We start from the raw sequence: 15985 nt of genomic DNA on the forward strand, positions 1-15985 counted from the left end.
AGCGGAGAGACGGAAGCTCCCGCTCCCCCTGCTCTAGCCCAGTAGTTTTAAACTGGTGGTCTTAGGACCCCTGAGGGTGTCTCAGATTTCCAAGGAGTCTGCACCTGACACCTCCATTCGGAATGTGTTAGGAGTCTGCCAGTCTAGACTACGCCTCACTTTACATACCACCACGCTCACCCCCAGCTGCTCCTCACCCTCACCCCCTGCCCCTGCCCCGCAGGCACCGCGCTCCAGCCGCCTCATCTCCCGCCTTCCCGCCTCCAGCGCCGGGCGCGAGCAGCCGCCGCAGCCCCTCCCCAATAGGGATCTGCGGGGGAGGGGGGGGCGGCAGCCCAGCCGCTACCGCGCGTGCTCCGCTCTTCCGGCATGAGGGCGCGCCCGCCTCCCCAGCCTCCCTGAGCCCGGCGGGCTGCGTCCCCAGCCGCTGCCACCGCCTGTTCCGGAGCTCGCCGGGCAGCTCCGGCGGCAGGAGCGGGGCCGGATTGAGCCTCGCGCCCCGGCCATGTAGCCGCCGCCGCGTTGCGTTACCCGGAGCTTCGCAGCAGTAGCAGCGGTGCCGGGTCCCCCGCCCCAGGACCGGCCAGGCGCGGTGCAGGGGGTCCCGGAGACAGGCCGGCTCAGCCCGTGCTGGTCCTGGCGCCGGGCCGGGGGGCGCATGGAAGAGCCCCCCGCCCCGCCGGCTCTGTAGCTAGCCGCCCGCCGGGCTGAGCCCCGCAGAGCCGCCTCAGCCCTGCCCTGCCCTGCCTGCGCCGTGACCGGGGAGCCCGCCTGCTGGGCGGATTTACAGCGGGCTCTGGATTCCCTTTGGGGCGAAACCTGGATGTGATTTGTTCCTCTTCCTACGGACCGGAGGGCGGCCGGAGAAACCAGCCTGCGGGACTGAGCCGCTGGGCGGCCCCACCGAGGGGCCCCTGGGCAGCTGCGACTCCTGCTTGGCCGTGGGCAGAGAGCTGGGGAGGTAACCTGCCCACCCCGGACCGCTGCAGTGCCAGCGCCTCCACCTCTTCCAAGGTAATTCTCCCGCTTTCCACTCTCCAGACCTGCCTGGGCTCCTCAGACATCATCTGGCGCGCAAGGGAAGCGCAGATGTTGCGGGTTTGGATGGTGGGTGACAGCGCTGCCCAGCTCTGCAAGGTGTTATCCCCTGGGAATGGTGCAGCCCTGATCCTGCTGTGTCGGGGACTCAGTACCTCTTCTTCTGGTTCAGAGCCTTAGATCTGGAAAAGAAGGAATATGTACATGGTGGCCAGTGAAAGTCAAAGCTAGGGGAGGGAGGGGTCGGGAGCTTTGGCATGTACTCATTTCCCTTTACAAACATGTCTGGATTTTTGGCCCTATGTTTATCTAGAGGGTTAGTTAATTTTTTAAAAAGGTTTAGAAAGCTCTAGTTGTTGGTGCTATGAAAGAAGCACTTGGGAGGGTTTTAATATTCCTTGTTTCCTTGATGTCCTGATTTCCATGCTGTTAAAAATGCATAGGAGTTAAACTTGAGAAAACAGGTGATGAAGAGAGAAATCTTGACTTTGTATGTATGCTGTCTAGGAGATACAGTGTTTGCTATCAATAGAGAGAGAGGCTCAACTGATAAGGGGGACAAACAGCATCTAATTTTTTAATTATGTTTGCATTAGTGTTTGCCTCGGCTTCTTAACATTTTCTCAGCATCAGCCAGAAGATAAATAATATGGGATGAAGAGACTTTTAACAGTTTCATGATTTTTTTTCCTAGTTCTTGATAAATTGCATTGTCATTGTCAGATGTGCCTTGTGTTGCTGTGCCAGTGTTTTAACACTGTCTGTCTGTCTCTGTCTCTCTCTCTCTCTCTCTCTCTCAAGAGAAATGAGATCCAGCCTTAACATTACAAACACCTGCTGATAAGTGAGAATGCTGCTTATTCAGTGAGTGACTTTACAGAGCAAAAGCAGCAGAGAGTCCTGTGGCACCTTATAGACTAACAAACGTTTTGGAGCATAAGCTTTTGTGGGTGAATACCCACTTCGTCGGAAAGCTCATGCTCCAAAACGTCTGTTAGTCTATAAGGTGCCACAGGACTCTTCGCTGCTTTTACAGATCCAGACTAACAGGGCTACCCCTCTGATACTTTACAGAGCAAGTCAGAGTTGATTTTACACTGAACAAGGCTCCTTGTAATTGGTAACTTGATCATATGTGATGGCTAAAATAAAACTCTCAACGGAATTCTCTCAGGCACTTCATTTTCCTCTTTGTACTATTCCTGATTTAAATTATTGGTGCCTCATAGTTGAAAACGTTTTTTTTTAAAATGTCATCCAGAAGCCAAGACCTGTCAAAATCAAAGCTTGATAAGAATTAGGCTGGTTTTCTCTGTGTGTGTGTGTGTGTGTGTGTTTGTTTAATTGTGGCATATAATTTACAAAAAAGGTTTCTAACATTTCACTTTATACACATTTTCAAGGGTTACACGTAATGTGTTGTAACTAGCTGAAGGGAAGGAATCCTGATAAGCTATACGGTGCTGTTGTCTATGCGAGGCTCATGTTTTGTGCAGTGATAGGATGAAGTGGAGCTATATAAATGGATCATAGTTGATTTTTTTAAAGTATCAGTTGTATTTACATTCAGTCAGAACATCTTTTCAGGTTTCTTTGCTGTCTGCAGCTGGTTAAATGACCTGCAACTACAGGACACTGTACAGTTCTCATGTAAGAGATTATGGTGTTGTCATTGAGACCTGCTAAGGTGATGCACATAATAAAAAAATGAAATGACTGCATAAATTGTAGGTTTGAACTGAGTTTGCTCTGATAGGAAGAACCCTCCCAAGATCATTCACTGCGGAGCATCATTTCCAAAAGAACCAGACATAAATCTGCGAGCAACAGAGTTGTTGTTTTTTTTATCTAATAGGAGTTTGAAACATCACAATAGCATAGTTACCTAAGAGAGTTTGTTTTAAGGATGCAAGATGCTTTTCCCTTTAAGGTTATTTTTGTGAAGGTTTTCCTTCTATACACAGCAGCTGGGAGCACAGGCATGTAAAGACTCATATGAAGTATGTATGCCATTTAATCCCTCGTTAAATCTTGAAGAGGTCTTCCACCTTCTTAAATAAAATTTTATCAGGAGTTAAGATTGATTTCACCCTCCTTTCTGATCAGAATAAAGATAAAGTGCTTCTTCTTAAATGCCATGATATGCATTAAAATATTGCTTGTAGGTACAAGATAGCTTTCAGATAAAAGCAATTATGCTGCTCAGGGACCAGGCTAAAATACAGCTTTGACTCAACTGATAGAAAATCATTCTGAATTGGTGAGGCCCAAATAGATTCTTTAGTAAAAAGGTGAGTGGATGTCAAAATCACTTCTGTTCAGGAATGCTACTACAAAATATACTGGCTGCTCTTTGCTTCTAAGAAGCCAGTTGAAACTAATTATGTTGGGAGAATGAGGAAGCATCATTGTAGACTTAAATGTGACTGTTTAGAGACTCAAGGATATTAGATTATCTCATAAACCCCAAAAGTTATAGTTTAAAGACAACCGGGTACGATTCTTCTCACATTATGAAGTGATGCATTGATTTTTAACTTTTTGTGTGAATTTAACATTGCTGAGAGGTGCTAGCTTTGGCAGCCCTGCTGTGTGAGAACCTCACCACAGAACTGGTTACAGCACTGACAATGCAAGTCTTACTCCCTGCCAGCCTGTGATGAAAGAGAATTCTCTGAGCCTATTCAGTCCTTGCTGAGATTACCACAAGGGGGCCCATTCTGTGTCTGTGTCCAGTAGGAATTGGTTTGAGAGTCATTTTTTAAGGTGGAAACTGAACAGCCATTGACCTGCCCTGGGTTTGAACTGATGACCTAGAGCTGAACCAGTCTATCGTCAATTACCAATTCCCAGAGCCACCCAGTCATCTTAGGCTCTAAGTGCATGGTTTAGACTGTGCTGTGATTTTACACCTGTAACACACGAGAATCTAAAGTATAATTTATACATGCCCCAGGAGAGCACTGGCTAAAGTCAAGTTTAAAATCAGAATCCTTTGGTGGGTCAGAAATAAATAGGGGCTTTAGGACGCTTGCATGACGGGTATGGCTAAGCCCTCTGACCCATCAACCTGGTTTCTATCTCACTGTGGTACTGTGACAAGCTGCAAATCTCACCAGGTGCTGCACTTATACAGACATGAATGCTTCTCCCAGACACTCATAAACCAACAACAGAGAGGCTCCAGCCAATTCCCCCCTAGCTCAGGACCCCACACCTGTGCCATCTTGCCCTGGTCAGAAGTCTGACCAGTGTAAGTTTATTACCCATCTGCCTCCCCATCAATGTGGAGAGGATATGCGCCAGCTTTTGTTCCTAAGCTGAGGTTTCCCAAGCACTTCAAGCAAAATATGCTGTTTTAAGTAAAACATAAAACAGGTTTAATAACTACAGAAAGATAGATTTTAAGTGGTAGGCATAAAGGATAGAGATGGTTACCAAATAAAATAAAAAATCGGTGCACAACCTAAGTTCTATAAACTAAACGGGTTGAATCAAGCAGTGTTTCACCCTGATAGTACAAGCACGTTACAGATCTTCCATACACAGGCTAGGACTCCTTTTCAGCCCAGGACTACCTTTCCCTTGTCAGTCTTTGTCCTCCAGATGTGTTTCCAGGTGTTGTGTTGTGAGGGGAATGTGAGGCCAAGTGAAGGATAACTCAGTGGTTTCAGTGGTTTGAGCATTGGTCTGCTAAACCCAGGGCTGTGAATTCAGTCCTTGAGGGGGCCATTTAGGGCTCTGAGGCAAAAAAGTCTGTCTAGGGATTGGTCCTGCTTTGAGCAGGGGGTTGGACTAAATGACCTCCTGAGGTCACTTCCAACCCTGATATTCTATGATGTCACTTTTCCTCTTCTATAATTGCTGGAAAGACCCTATGCTATGACACGAGTCAAGCAGTCTCCATTGTCTTCATGCTATCTCTGAGAAGTCTCCATTGTATACAGATCCTGGGATAGTTCTTGGGAGTGTGAATTCTCTTCAGTAGGCCATCAGCATGTCTGGCTGCTCCATTGTTGTATCTGAAAGGCTCCAACGTATTTCAGTAACACAAACACATAGTAAAACTTCATAACTTCCCATATGATGATAGCACATACACTCTAACCAGGTATTAATGTTCAACAGATCAAGACTTTTAAAATAATAGCTCACAAGGCATACTTTGTATAGAGTATATCATAATTATATGACATTGTTGAATATGGGGGTTCCATGGTGCTGTTTTGAGGTACAGAGTGCCACAGCTTGTCATTGGGAACTAGTGTTTGTTCTAACTAGAAATGTGCTGCATGTGTTATCTAAGAAGCAATTCAGATGCCCATTTAAGAATGCAGATTGGCTTCTAATAGGTGAGTTTCAAGTCTGTACATCAAAGCTCACAGTTAAGTTCCTTCATCTTGTTTTTTTTTTTTTTTTTTTTTTTTTTCAGAGTGAGGCATTTAACAGGGATTCGTTGTTAAGGCCAGAAGGAAACCTAATGATCATATAGTCTGATCACCTACATAACTAAGGCTAGGGAATTGCACAAAAAGGTCTTGTATCGGGCCCATAAGTTCTGGTTAAGTGTATTTTTTTACCGTGTTGTAGCCATGTTGGTCCCAGGATATGAGTGACACCAGTTGGGTGAGGTCATATTTTTTTTTTTTTTTTTTTTGAAGTTGGTCCACATAGGCATTGTATGAGGAGGAGGGATAGCTCAGTGGTTTAAGCATTGGCTTGCTAAACGCGGGGTTGAGAGTTCAATCCTTGAGGGGGCCACTTAGGGATCTGGGACAAAAATCAGTACTTGGTCCTGCCTAGTGAAGGCAGGGGGCTGGACTCAATGACCTTTCAAGGTCCCTTCCAGTCCTAGGAGATAGGTATGTGTCCAATTTGTGGGGAGGGATAGCTCAGTGGTTTGAGCATTGGCCTTCTAAACCTAGGATTGTGAATTCAGTCCTTGAGGGGGCCATTTGGGGATTGGTCCTGCTTTGAGCAGTGGGTTGGACTAGATGATCTCCTGAGGTCCCTTCCAACCCTAATAATCTATGATTCTGTGATTTTTTTAGCGAGACATACAATCTTGATTTGAAGAGTCCAGCTGACAGAGAATCCACCACATCTTTCAGCTCTTGCCAAGTATCTGCTCAGTGGTCTAGTGAGGTGACTGAAACATGAGGGCCTTGAGAGAGACTTTATTTGGAAGTTCAGAACTTGGCAGCTCAGATTGCCTTGTCTGAAACTTTAATGAGCAATTTTACAATTTGGAGCTTCACTGTTGTGCTGGGTAGAACTGATCAATCCAGCTCCAACTGGCCTCAACAGCTCAAGTTCTTGCTCAGGTAGGACTGTTCTTACCATTTTGTGTGTGTGTTGGGGGGCAGTTAGTAGATAAAACTTTACTGGGAACACACAGACCATCTTCCACACCAGATAGAATAAGACAGCAAAGACTCTGATGTAAAACCTCTCATTCATCCATTAAAATAATTTGCTGATGAAAGGTGCCAGAGTCCTCTCTGGAGACGGGTGCTCTCTTCATCCACAAAAAGGTACAGCATGAGACCAGAAGTGACTGTGCAAGGTTTCTCTGGGTCCAGTGTACCTAGATAAACCATCTTTAGGCAACTTCAGCCTCTGTGTTCCTTTCAGTCGATCTGTTGTCTTTCTGCTGAGATTGCCAATAGAAATGGTTTTGGTGAAAAGTAATTTTGGGTTTTCATCAGAAATGAAAGCCTTGGCGTTGTTTTTAATGGAAAAAAAAAACAAACTAAATTTGATTGGTAAACATTTTCAGGTTTTGGTTTAAAACTTAGGTTTCATTTTTTTTCTAAATTGAAAGCAATTGGGTTTATTTGCTATACAGAAAATGGTGTTCAGAAACAATTTTTGTCCAATTTATCTTTAACTGAAAAATGTTAATGGGAAATTTCAGCACCTCTCCCCCATCCCAAATTTCCTGTGAAAATTAATTGGCCTTTTTCTTTTATTTTTTTCTAGCTGGCTGTTCTGGTAGTGGGTGTTAATGAAATGCTACCGTGATAATTACTTGGCACATCAGTGTGATCGAGCTGATTAGATCACTTCTCCTCTTTTTACAAAGCTAAAAACTCACAGGCCTACATTTGCAGAAGTCACTAGGGATTCTGGGAGCCCAAGTGAGCACTTAAAAGAAGTCTGAGTTTTAGTACATTCTGTAAATTGGGCTTCCCTTCAAGTGTTTCAAGTTGTGAGGTAGTATGGCCAGATGGATAGAGCATTAGACTGGGACTTAAGAAACCTGCCTTCTATTCCCAGCTTGTCCACTGATCTGCTGGTAAATCCATTTGCTTCTCTTTGCCTCAGTTTCCCCACCTGAAAAATGGGGATAATGATGCTTGCCTTATTATAATGTGCTTTTGGATCTGCTGAAGAAAAGGGCTCTATAAAATTCAGAGATTATGATTGGTTATTTCCCCAACTCACTGACCATGTTTGAACATTTAGGCCATGGCAACTGTGTGACACAGGATCAGCAGGATCTCGGAGCTCAGGAAATGCAAAGAGTCCAGGGGTTCAAGGCCAAATCCTGGTTTATTAGCCACAAGAACGCACCATAGCTCCAGATGGAGTTCCTGGCTTCTTTCTGTTATCACTACGTACAGGCAGTCCTTGGACTTATGACACAATTGGTTCCTGAAAATTGCGTTGTAAATTGAAACATTGTAACTCTGAACCTCAATCTACTCCACTGTGGAACTGAGCATTGTAAAGTCGAAACCAATTGTCGTACGTTGAATCAGGGTGTCAATTCAGAAATGTCATAAGTGCCATTTGTTGTAAGTTGAATGTTGTAAAGTCGAGGACTACCTACACTCCTTCTGATGACTTACCAGGCCCGCCTACTCATAAAGGGGTAGCACCCTATCCCAAAGTAGCCAGCTGTTGGATTGTGGTGATATGAAAACCTGTCCATAGGTCGCAGCATTGTCAGATCCCAACCAGATAGGTTGCCTGCCAGCCGAGAACTTTAATTCTTCCAAGTGCCTTGGACCATTTGTCTCTGGCCTTCTTATCATATTCTTTTCAGAAAATGGAATGGTCAGTCTGCTTGCATGTTACAGTAGGATTTGCACTAATCTAACAGGGGAATCATTTCTATGGCTATAATAAGTGAAATTTGCTGCATTGGGAGGTATTGGACAAAGGAGAACTCTTGAGCATAATTTCAAAAGAGGATCTCCATTGATTTTTATAACTGAGAAACTGTATGCCTCTGATCCAATGCTTGGTTTTATGTCCTTTTCCAGAAGAGCAATTAGTCTGGGAAAATTGGCAGTGCTCAGCCCAGTTGTGACAGGAGTTCACTATGGAATAGAATTCCTTTGAAATATGTGCATATTCTCATCTAATCAGTCATAATCACATTTCCAGACACATTTCTAGGATCACTGAACCTCTGCTGAGCCCAATCATGTGTACTCAGTACAATCTTGTGCAGGACTAAATAACTCCGCCTCTTGCTAAAGCTAATGGTTCCAGATATATATATTTGTTATCAAAACGAAATTATTTATATCCTTGTTGCAGCTCTTTGGCACCCAGCAGTTTCTGAAAGGGATTGTTCAGCACAAAGAGGGAGAGGAAAAAAATTAAGAAATCCCAGCCCAGTCTTTGCACCTCATGATGCTTTCAAGTTTACTCTTTCCTGGAGAATAACATGTGCTCCTAACCAGAGCCCCACCCATGCCATCACTTCCATGTTCCTGATTATCTTCAGTATTGACAACCAAATACTTTCTTTTCTCAGGAAAGAATGCACAGTGTGCTGGGTTTTGGGGGGCAGGGGCTGGGGTAGGGTGGCGGGGGAGGAAGAAATGACGTACTACCTCTTTTAAGAAACAGTCTGGAGCTTACAGCTAAAACAGCCTGTGCGCAATCAAGGAGCACCCTGCCTCATCCTTGGGGCTGGGCTGTATAAACAGGAAAAGAAAGCTGAGCAGGAGCAAGAGAGACGGGACTGGGAGCCATGCTGGATGGGCCCTAGAAACTTTGTTTTTCTGACCACATGTTTGGCTGCTCTGTCTCATGCCTTTTAGGTAAGGGCCTTACGAACTGGGTTTTGGCGTCCCCTGTCTCGAATCTAGTACATGTACTTAAAAATAGCTAAGCGTGTGCAATCTTGGGTCATTTTTTCTGGGAGGGGTTTTTCCTGAAGGGAGATTTAGAAAACTCTAGGGCCCTGTTCATACTGCGGTCCTTACTCAGACATAATTCCCACTATAGTTTTGTCTGAGTGAAGACTGCAGTAGTAATGTGTGTGATGGGTTTGGTCAAAGAGGCCCCCTTGGAACTGTCACCTGACGTGCTGAAACTACCTCTGAGCTGGTTTTTCCTCCTAGCTTGGGACTCCAGAACCCTGTCTTGTTGAGCCAGACTCCGCTGCAACACAGACCCAGGGTCTGAACCACACGGCTAAAGCTGCAGACTTCAACTAAAATTACTCAGCAGGTTTCCTGTCTCCAGCTCCCAATGGAATCCAAACCTCAAATAAAACTGGTTTACTCTGTATAAAGCTTGTACAGGGTAAACTCATAAACTGTCCGCCTTCTATAATACTGGTAGAGAGAGATGCACAGCTGTTTGCTCCCCCAGGTATTAATCACTTATTCTGGGTTTATCAATAAACGAAAGTGATTTTATTAAGGATGAAAAGTAGGATTCAAGTGGTTCCAAGTAATAACAGATGAACAAAGTAAGTTACCAAGCTAAATAAAGCAAAGACACGCAAGTCTAAGCCCAATATATTTAAGAAACTGAATACAGGTAAATCTCACCCTCAGAGATGTTCCAATAAGCTTCTTTCACAGACTAGACTCCTTCCTAGTCTGGGCCTAATCTTTTCCCCTGGTACAGCTCAGGTGGTAATTAGGGGATTTCTCATGACTGGCCCCCTTTTATAGCTTTGGCCCAAGGTGTGAAACCTTTGTCTCTCTGGGTTCCCACTCCTCCTTCTAAATGGAAAAGCACCAGGTTTAAGGTGAATTCCAGTATTAGGTGACATGGTCACATGTCACTGTAAGACCTCATTCTTCATTACCCACAGGCTGGCCCCCATGTCCACAAGAAGGCTTGCAGGTAAATAAACCATCTACAACCAATTGTCCTAGTCAGTGGGTGCCATCAAGATTCTAAACGACCATTAATGGCCCACACTTTGCACAATTACAATAGGACCTTAGAGTTAACTTCATATTTCTAGTTTTAGATACAAGGATGGTACATACATACAAATAGGATGAACACACTCAGTAGATTATAAGGTTTGTAATGATACCTTGCAAGAGACCTTTCACATAAAATATATTCCAGTTATATTCACATTCCAAGCATATTTTTATAAAGCATATGGAGTGCAACGTCACAGTGTCTCACAGAAGTGAGAGGCAGGCAGTTGCTGTCATAAACAGATAGTTAATGTCTCTTTCACCTATAAAGGGTTAACAAACAGTGACCTGCAAACACTTGACCAGAGGACCAATCAGGAGACAAGATACTTTCAAATCTCGTGGAGGGAAGCCTTTGTTTGTGGATTTGGGGGTTGGCTTTGTTCTCTCTGGGTCCTGGACGGGACTAGAGGTGCAACCAGGTTTCTGCCAATCTCCCTGCTACAGTCTCTTATCTATTCAGAATTGTGAGTAAGAAAAGGCTGTCATAGTCTTTTAATTTTTTTTTTTTCATTTACATGTGTACTTGCTGGAAGTAGCTTAAATTGTGTTTCTGCTGGAGAAAGTTTCTTTCTATTGTTTATAAGGCCACGTCCAGACTAGGAATTAAAATCCATTTTAGATACGCAACTTCAGCTACGGGAATAACGTAGCTGAAGTCGAATTTCTAAAATCGAGGTACTCACCCGTCTGGACGGCGCGGCATCGATGTCCGCGGCTCTCCGTGTCGATTCCGGAACTCCGTTCGGGTTGATGGAGTTCCGAAATCGATGTAAGCGCGCTCGGGTATCGATACATCGCGTCCAGACTAGACGCGATATATCGATCCCCGAGCAATCGATTTTAACCCGCCGATGCTGCGGGTTAGTCTGGACGTGGGCTAAGTTGAAAGACCCTGTAACTGTTTACCATCTAAAGTGCAGAGATAAACCTTTTACTTTTTTTCTTTCTTTTTTATTAAAAGCTTTGCTTTAAGACCTGTTTGAGTTTTCTCCTAGTTAAGGCTCAAAGGACTTGAGTCTGTGTACTCACCAGGGAATTGGTGGGAAGCAAGGAGGGAAAGGTAAATTTGTATTGCCTCTGGGTGAGGGGGAGAGAGAAACTTGATCTCTCTGTGTTGTGTTTCAAGGTATTGATATCAGGTGATCTCCTAGTGTTCTTAGGGCGGGAAGGAGCTGGGAGGAAGAAGGGAGGGGGAAGGGAATAGTTTATTTCCCTTTGTTGTGAGACTCAAGGAATCTGGATCTTGGGGTCCCCTGGGAATGTTTTGGGGGGACCAGAGGGTATCAGGCCCTGGAAAATTCCTGATTGGTGGCAGCATATCAGATCTAAGCTGGTAATTAAGCTTAGGGGAATTCATGCTAGTACCCATATTTTGGACGCTAAGGTCCAGATTTGGGAATTATACTACGACAGTTGCTTAGAGTGTTTCTGATACTTACAGGGTGTTATATATTGACAGTATTTATTGGGTTAGCAATAATATAGACATGGCTTCCTTGTCCTTGCCAATTCCCATTAAAAAAGGACGCTAATAACCATTAACTGTATTAGAGCTCTTATTAAGCTTGTTGAATTGTAAAAGCTTCCTACAGGACGAATAATGGACGGGGCAGTTTGTCATAGCAACATGACGTCTGCCCACTGTTCCTTCAGCACCTGTCTGGAGGTGCTGTTTCTAAGCTGTGAGAAGACAGTTCAGTTGTCTTGCTTAATTGCTGGCTTCTGTACATGGATTTCTGACAAGGGGATTAATTAAATCTTAATATATAGACATCTGAACACTCAGATGTGCTGATCCCACCTCTTACAAGGGCTGTAGAAAAGCCTTCAGATGGCAGCATTTTATAAACCTAGAATTGTCTAAGTAAGTAGAGCCCTGCAAATCCGTGGATGTCTACATGTTTGCAAATCAGATGAGGATCCAAGTTTTGGTATCTGCGCAGGGCTCTATAAATAAGAGGTGAAAGTCAAATAGTTAATCTAGTCTCACCAGCTGGTAAATTCTGAGACCCCCAAACTATGATGCTGCTGCTGCAGCAGGTTTCTATCTGGAGTTTTGTTTTGTATTTATACTTCATACCTGTTTCATGAATGACTTTTTTTATGATATGCACAGTGTTTTGCGAATCTGATTTTGGAAATTCTTTGGGATAAAATAGTGGCTTAGTTTGTGGGGGCCCAGGGCATACAGAATGCCAGAAATAAGCTCTGGGTATTGTGCAGCTACAAGTCAAGAATTTGATATTTCCTTCTTTGTTGCCATTGAAGGTTTGCAGATTATGCAGTTTTGTCGGGCTGCCTGCAAGGAATTGAGCCAGTGCTCCCCACCTTTGCTCTTGTGAGGTTTTCTTTCTGGCTAAAACTCCAACTGCACCTAATTTTTATTACTCCCATCCTCTCAGTGTGTTTAGCACATTTCCTCAGTCCTCTTATCTTTTAACATTTTTATTCTGGGTGATCAATTGCTCATGAATGTGAGTGATGATAGCATAGGGTGCGAGCTGGAAGCTATCAGAATGCCTTCTGGGAGGGCATGGGGAAGGGTAAGATGAGGAGAAAAGTGAAGCTGGAACTAGGCCACGCTTGGATAGGGAAACCATCCTCTTTTCCTATCCCCCAAAGGGAAACCCAGGATGCTACAGGGGAGGGAGGGAGGGATAGCTCAGTGGTTTGACCTTCGGCCTGCTAAACCCAGGGTTGTGAGTTCAATCTGTGAGGGGGCCATTTAGGGATCTGGGGCAAAATAATCTGTGAGGGACAGTGCTTGGTCTTGCTGTACAGGCAGGTGGCTGGACTTGATGACCTTTCAAGGTCCCTTCCAGTTCTACATTTCTGTGATACTGCAGCAGACCGCTAATGCTGGGATTTCAGACCTGCCTGCCAGTATATGAGGAATCCTGCCTCTGGCTGCTTTCCCCACTCCCCTGCCTCCTCAGGATGGCATCTCAATCAAGGGAGGCAGTTAACCCCTGTACCCCCGCCTCATATGTGCGCTCAAGAGCCAGGAGGAGTCTTTGGATATGGGAAGGGGTAGCTGGAGCAGCTGACCCTACTTGTAAAAGTGGGGAGGGGGGTACATAATTGCTTAGGATTGTCCCATTCTCCCCTTTGCCTCTCAATGAAAACTAAGTTGGTTCCTCTCCCTGATGCATAGGGCTGGGAGAAGAAAGGTAAAGAGGCCCTGCGGCTGTCCCCCTCAGACCTGGCAGTGTCTGTGAAGGAATTTCCTAGCTGTAGGTGCGGCTGTGGAGGTGTTGAGCTGATAGGGGACTGGGGCAGGTATGAGAGTTGTGGGGAATGTTAAATGAGTTAGTTTGGGGCTGAGGGACAGATAGAAGGCTGGAAGGGCGTGTTATGAATGAGTTAGAGTTTGGGGAGAAGTTGAGCTCTCTGCTGTCACGCTGTACTTTATGCAGATTTGTGAACTCTATGCAAATTAGAAATCTACTTTTTTGTCACAATGTGGTGGCAGGTGTGAATGACCTGCGTTCCTCACACTCAGTATTACACTGGTTCCAGGTTTTAAGGATTGCTGTGATGTCTGAGCCACCCTCTTTTAAGAGAGAGCAGAAATACTTTCTGAATTCTCATGGTCCTTGCAAGAGTCGGAGGGTGGACATGGATGCCGGTGTCCTGACTAAACTCCAGTCCAGGTAGCTGTGTTCTAGCTGTACAAAGTGCCACCTGCAGATCTAATTGGATACCTGTATGGTTTACATCCTGCCCCACAGCTGTTGCTGCATGCAGTTTAAACAGCTGCTATTTTGTTTCAGAGGTAGCAGCATTTCATTGATGAGGGAAGCGATTGCTGTGTATATAAAATGCATTGGGATGCAAGGCACAATACAAACAAAGAATGCTGCTGTTTGTTAGCCCTGTTCCTATTGTGCTGCCCAATAGTAGGCTCCAGATCCAGCTTTTACTAGCATAGGGATCAAGGCAGTTGGTGCTTTCCTTGTCCTTGCTCTGAAGGTGTAGGCAGAGCTGCAGGGATGACAACAGTGAGTATGGTTCACTATGCTCTGGAGATCTGTGAGCTATGACTTACTGTGACATTGCAAATAATTTGCTGAAAGCCAGCTGTAAGGTGCTCTGTGTGTGTGTGTGTGTGTGTGTGTGTGTGTGTGTGTTACTACTGCCCTCTGGTGAAAGGATTGAGACCTGGTCCAGTGTGTTTACAGGGGAGCTCCAAGAAGGCAACATAACAAGCTTTAGTGTCAGGCTCATTCAGGTAGACTGTATCTCATGGAACAAGTAGCCAAAGGCCGTGAGTTCTGTCCCCTAAGCCAGGTATTTGCAACATATATTCATATCTCTCTATCCACAAACCCTGGAGACTGAAGTTTGTTGTTTGCAAGCTGTGAGTACTAAGGAGAAGGGAAAAGGGCAAACTTACCTCTCCAGAAACCATCTCCCATCACCTTCAAAGCCTCTATTGTAAGATTATCTCCTTACTGGGCATATTTAAAATTCTATTTGTTAATTTCTGTGTGTTGGACAAGGGTTGTGAGGGGGAGCGCAGGGTGAGAAGCTGCAAAAATGGCCACTTTGTGCCACAGAATGAGTTCAAAGTTCCTTTCAGTAAGATAACATTTACCTCTGAGTAGTGCTCATGAAACCAAGAACCCCCCCCCCCAAATCGTTAGACAAGCTCCTGTCATTCTCAGCTGGGAAAGCAGGTTTGCCACAGTACCAAGAGGACTGGTGCTTAACTTGGAGCTGTGGAGTGCATATTGTATTTTGCATTGACAATACAAAGTGGGAGGAATGAGCTCTGTGTTTTGTGAGAGTGTATTGGCCTCTCTGCTTTCTGGGGCTCACAGTGGGAGCCGTTATGAACATAAGAACAGCCATACTGGGTCAGACCAAAGGTCCATTTAGCCCAGTATCCTGTCTCCCAACAGTGGCCAATGCCAGATCCTTCAGAGGGAATAAACAGAACAGGTAATCAAGTGATCCATCCTCTCTCGCCCATTTCCAGCTTTTGGCAAACAGAGGCTAGGGACACCATCCCTGCCCACCTTGGTTAATAGCCATTGATGGACCTATCCTCCATGAATTTATCTGGTTCTTTTTTGACCCCTGTTATAGACCTGGCTTTCACAACGTCCTCTGGTAGTGAGTTTGACAGGTTGACTATGCACTGTCTGAAGAATGGCCGTTGTTGTGGCCATTGTTGCCCTCAGTAATACAAATAAGAGTGTTCCATTCCCATAAATTCTCAATCACTGTTTCTGTAACATACTTTGTTTTTTACGGGACAGGGTTGTTAGCCTTGTGCCTAATCCTCAAGCTGGAAGACCAGAGTGTCTGTTTTGTCTGGCCCCTCCCCCACAGTCCAATCCGGCATGGTTGAACTTGCCAGGAGCAGAGAGCCCTGCCAACAGACTCTGAGGATCGTTAGAGCACATAGGCTGTCCCTCCACGACAAGGCACGGAAACCAGAGGACACAAAATGACGCGGCTTATCAGTGGTAAACGGCAGACGCCAACAAACACTCTCATCAGGAACAAACAGGGACACGTACTCACAACCAGAAAGGAGCAAGAAATGCGCTGGACAGAGCATTTCAAAGTATTGCTGAACAGGGAGCCATCTAAAGAGGACGCAAACATCCAGGAGGCAATGAAGATCTTGATATCAACATAGACACCCGAACTAAGGAAGAGATCATTGAAACCATCAAATCCTTAAAAAATGGGAAAGCCTGAATGCAGAATAGTTCAAAGTAAATCCTAAATTAGCAGCATCTATC

General features: G+C 44.9%; 1 protein-coding gene across 4 annotated transcripts in view; it reads left to right on the forward strand.

Annotated features, from left to right (window-relative positions):
- The first annotated feature begins 737 nt into the window (after positions 1–737).
- LOC127037045 (leucine-rich repeat and fibronectin type III domain-containing protein 1-like protein) overlaps positions 738–15985 on the forward strand; it is a 235209-nt gene continuing 219961 nt past the window's right edge. For 2 of the 4 annotated variants that reach the window (XM_050928477.1, XM_050928476.1), the window contains exons 1-2: positions 738–1014; positions 6090–6362. The gene's annotated coding sequence lies outside the window, so the exon portion shown is untranslated. The remainder of the gene's footprint in view (positions 1015–6089; positions 6363–15985) is intronic. The other 2 variants (XM_050928479.1, XM_050928475.1) reach the window with 1 other exon arrangement.

The sequence above is a fragment of the Gopherus flavomarginatus genome, chromosome 18 (assembly GCF_025201925.1).
Source record: "Gopherus flavomarginatus isolate rGopFla2 chromosome 18, rGopFla2.mat.asm, whole genome shotgun sequence".
Classification (NCBI taxonomy): Eukaryota; Metazoa; Chordata; order Testudines; family Testudinidae; genus Gopherus; species Gopherus flavomarginatus.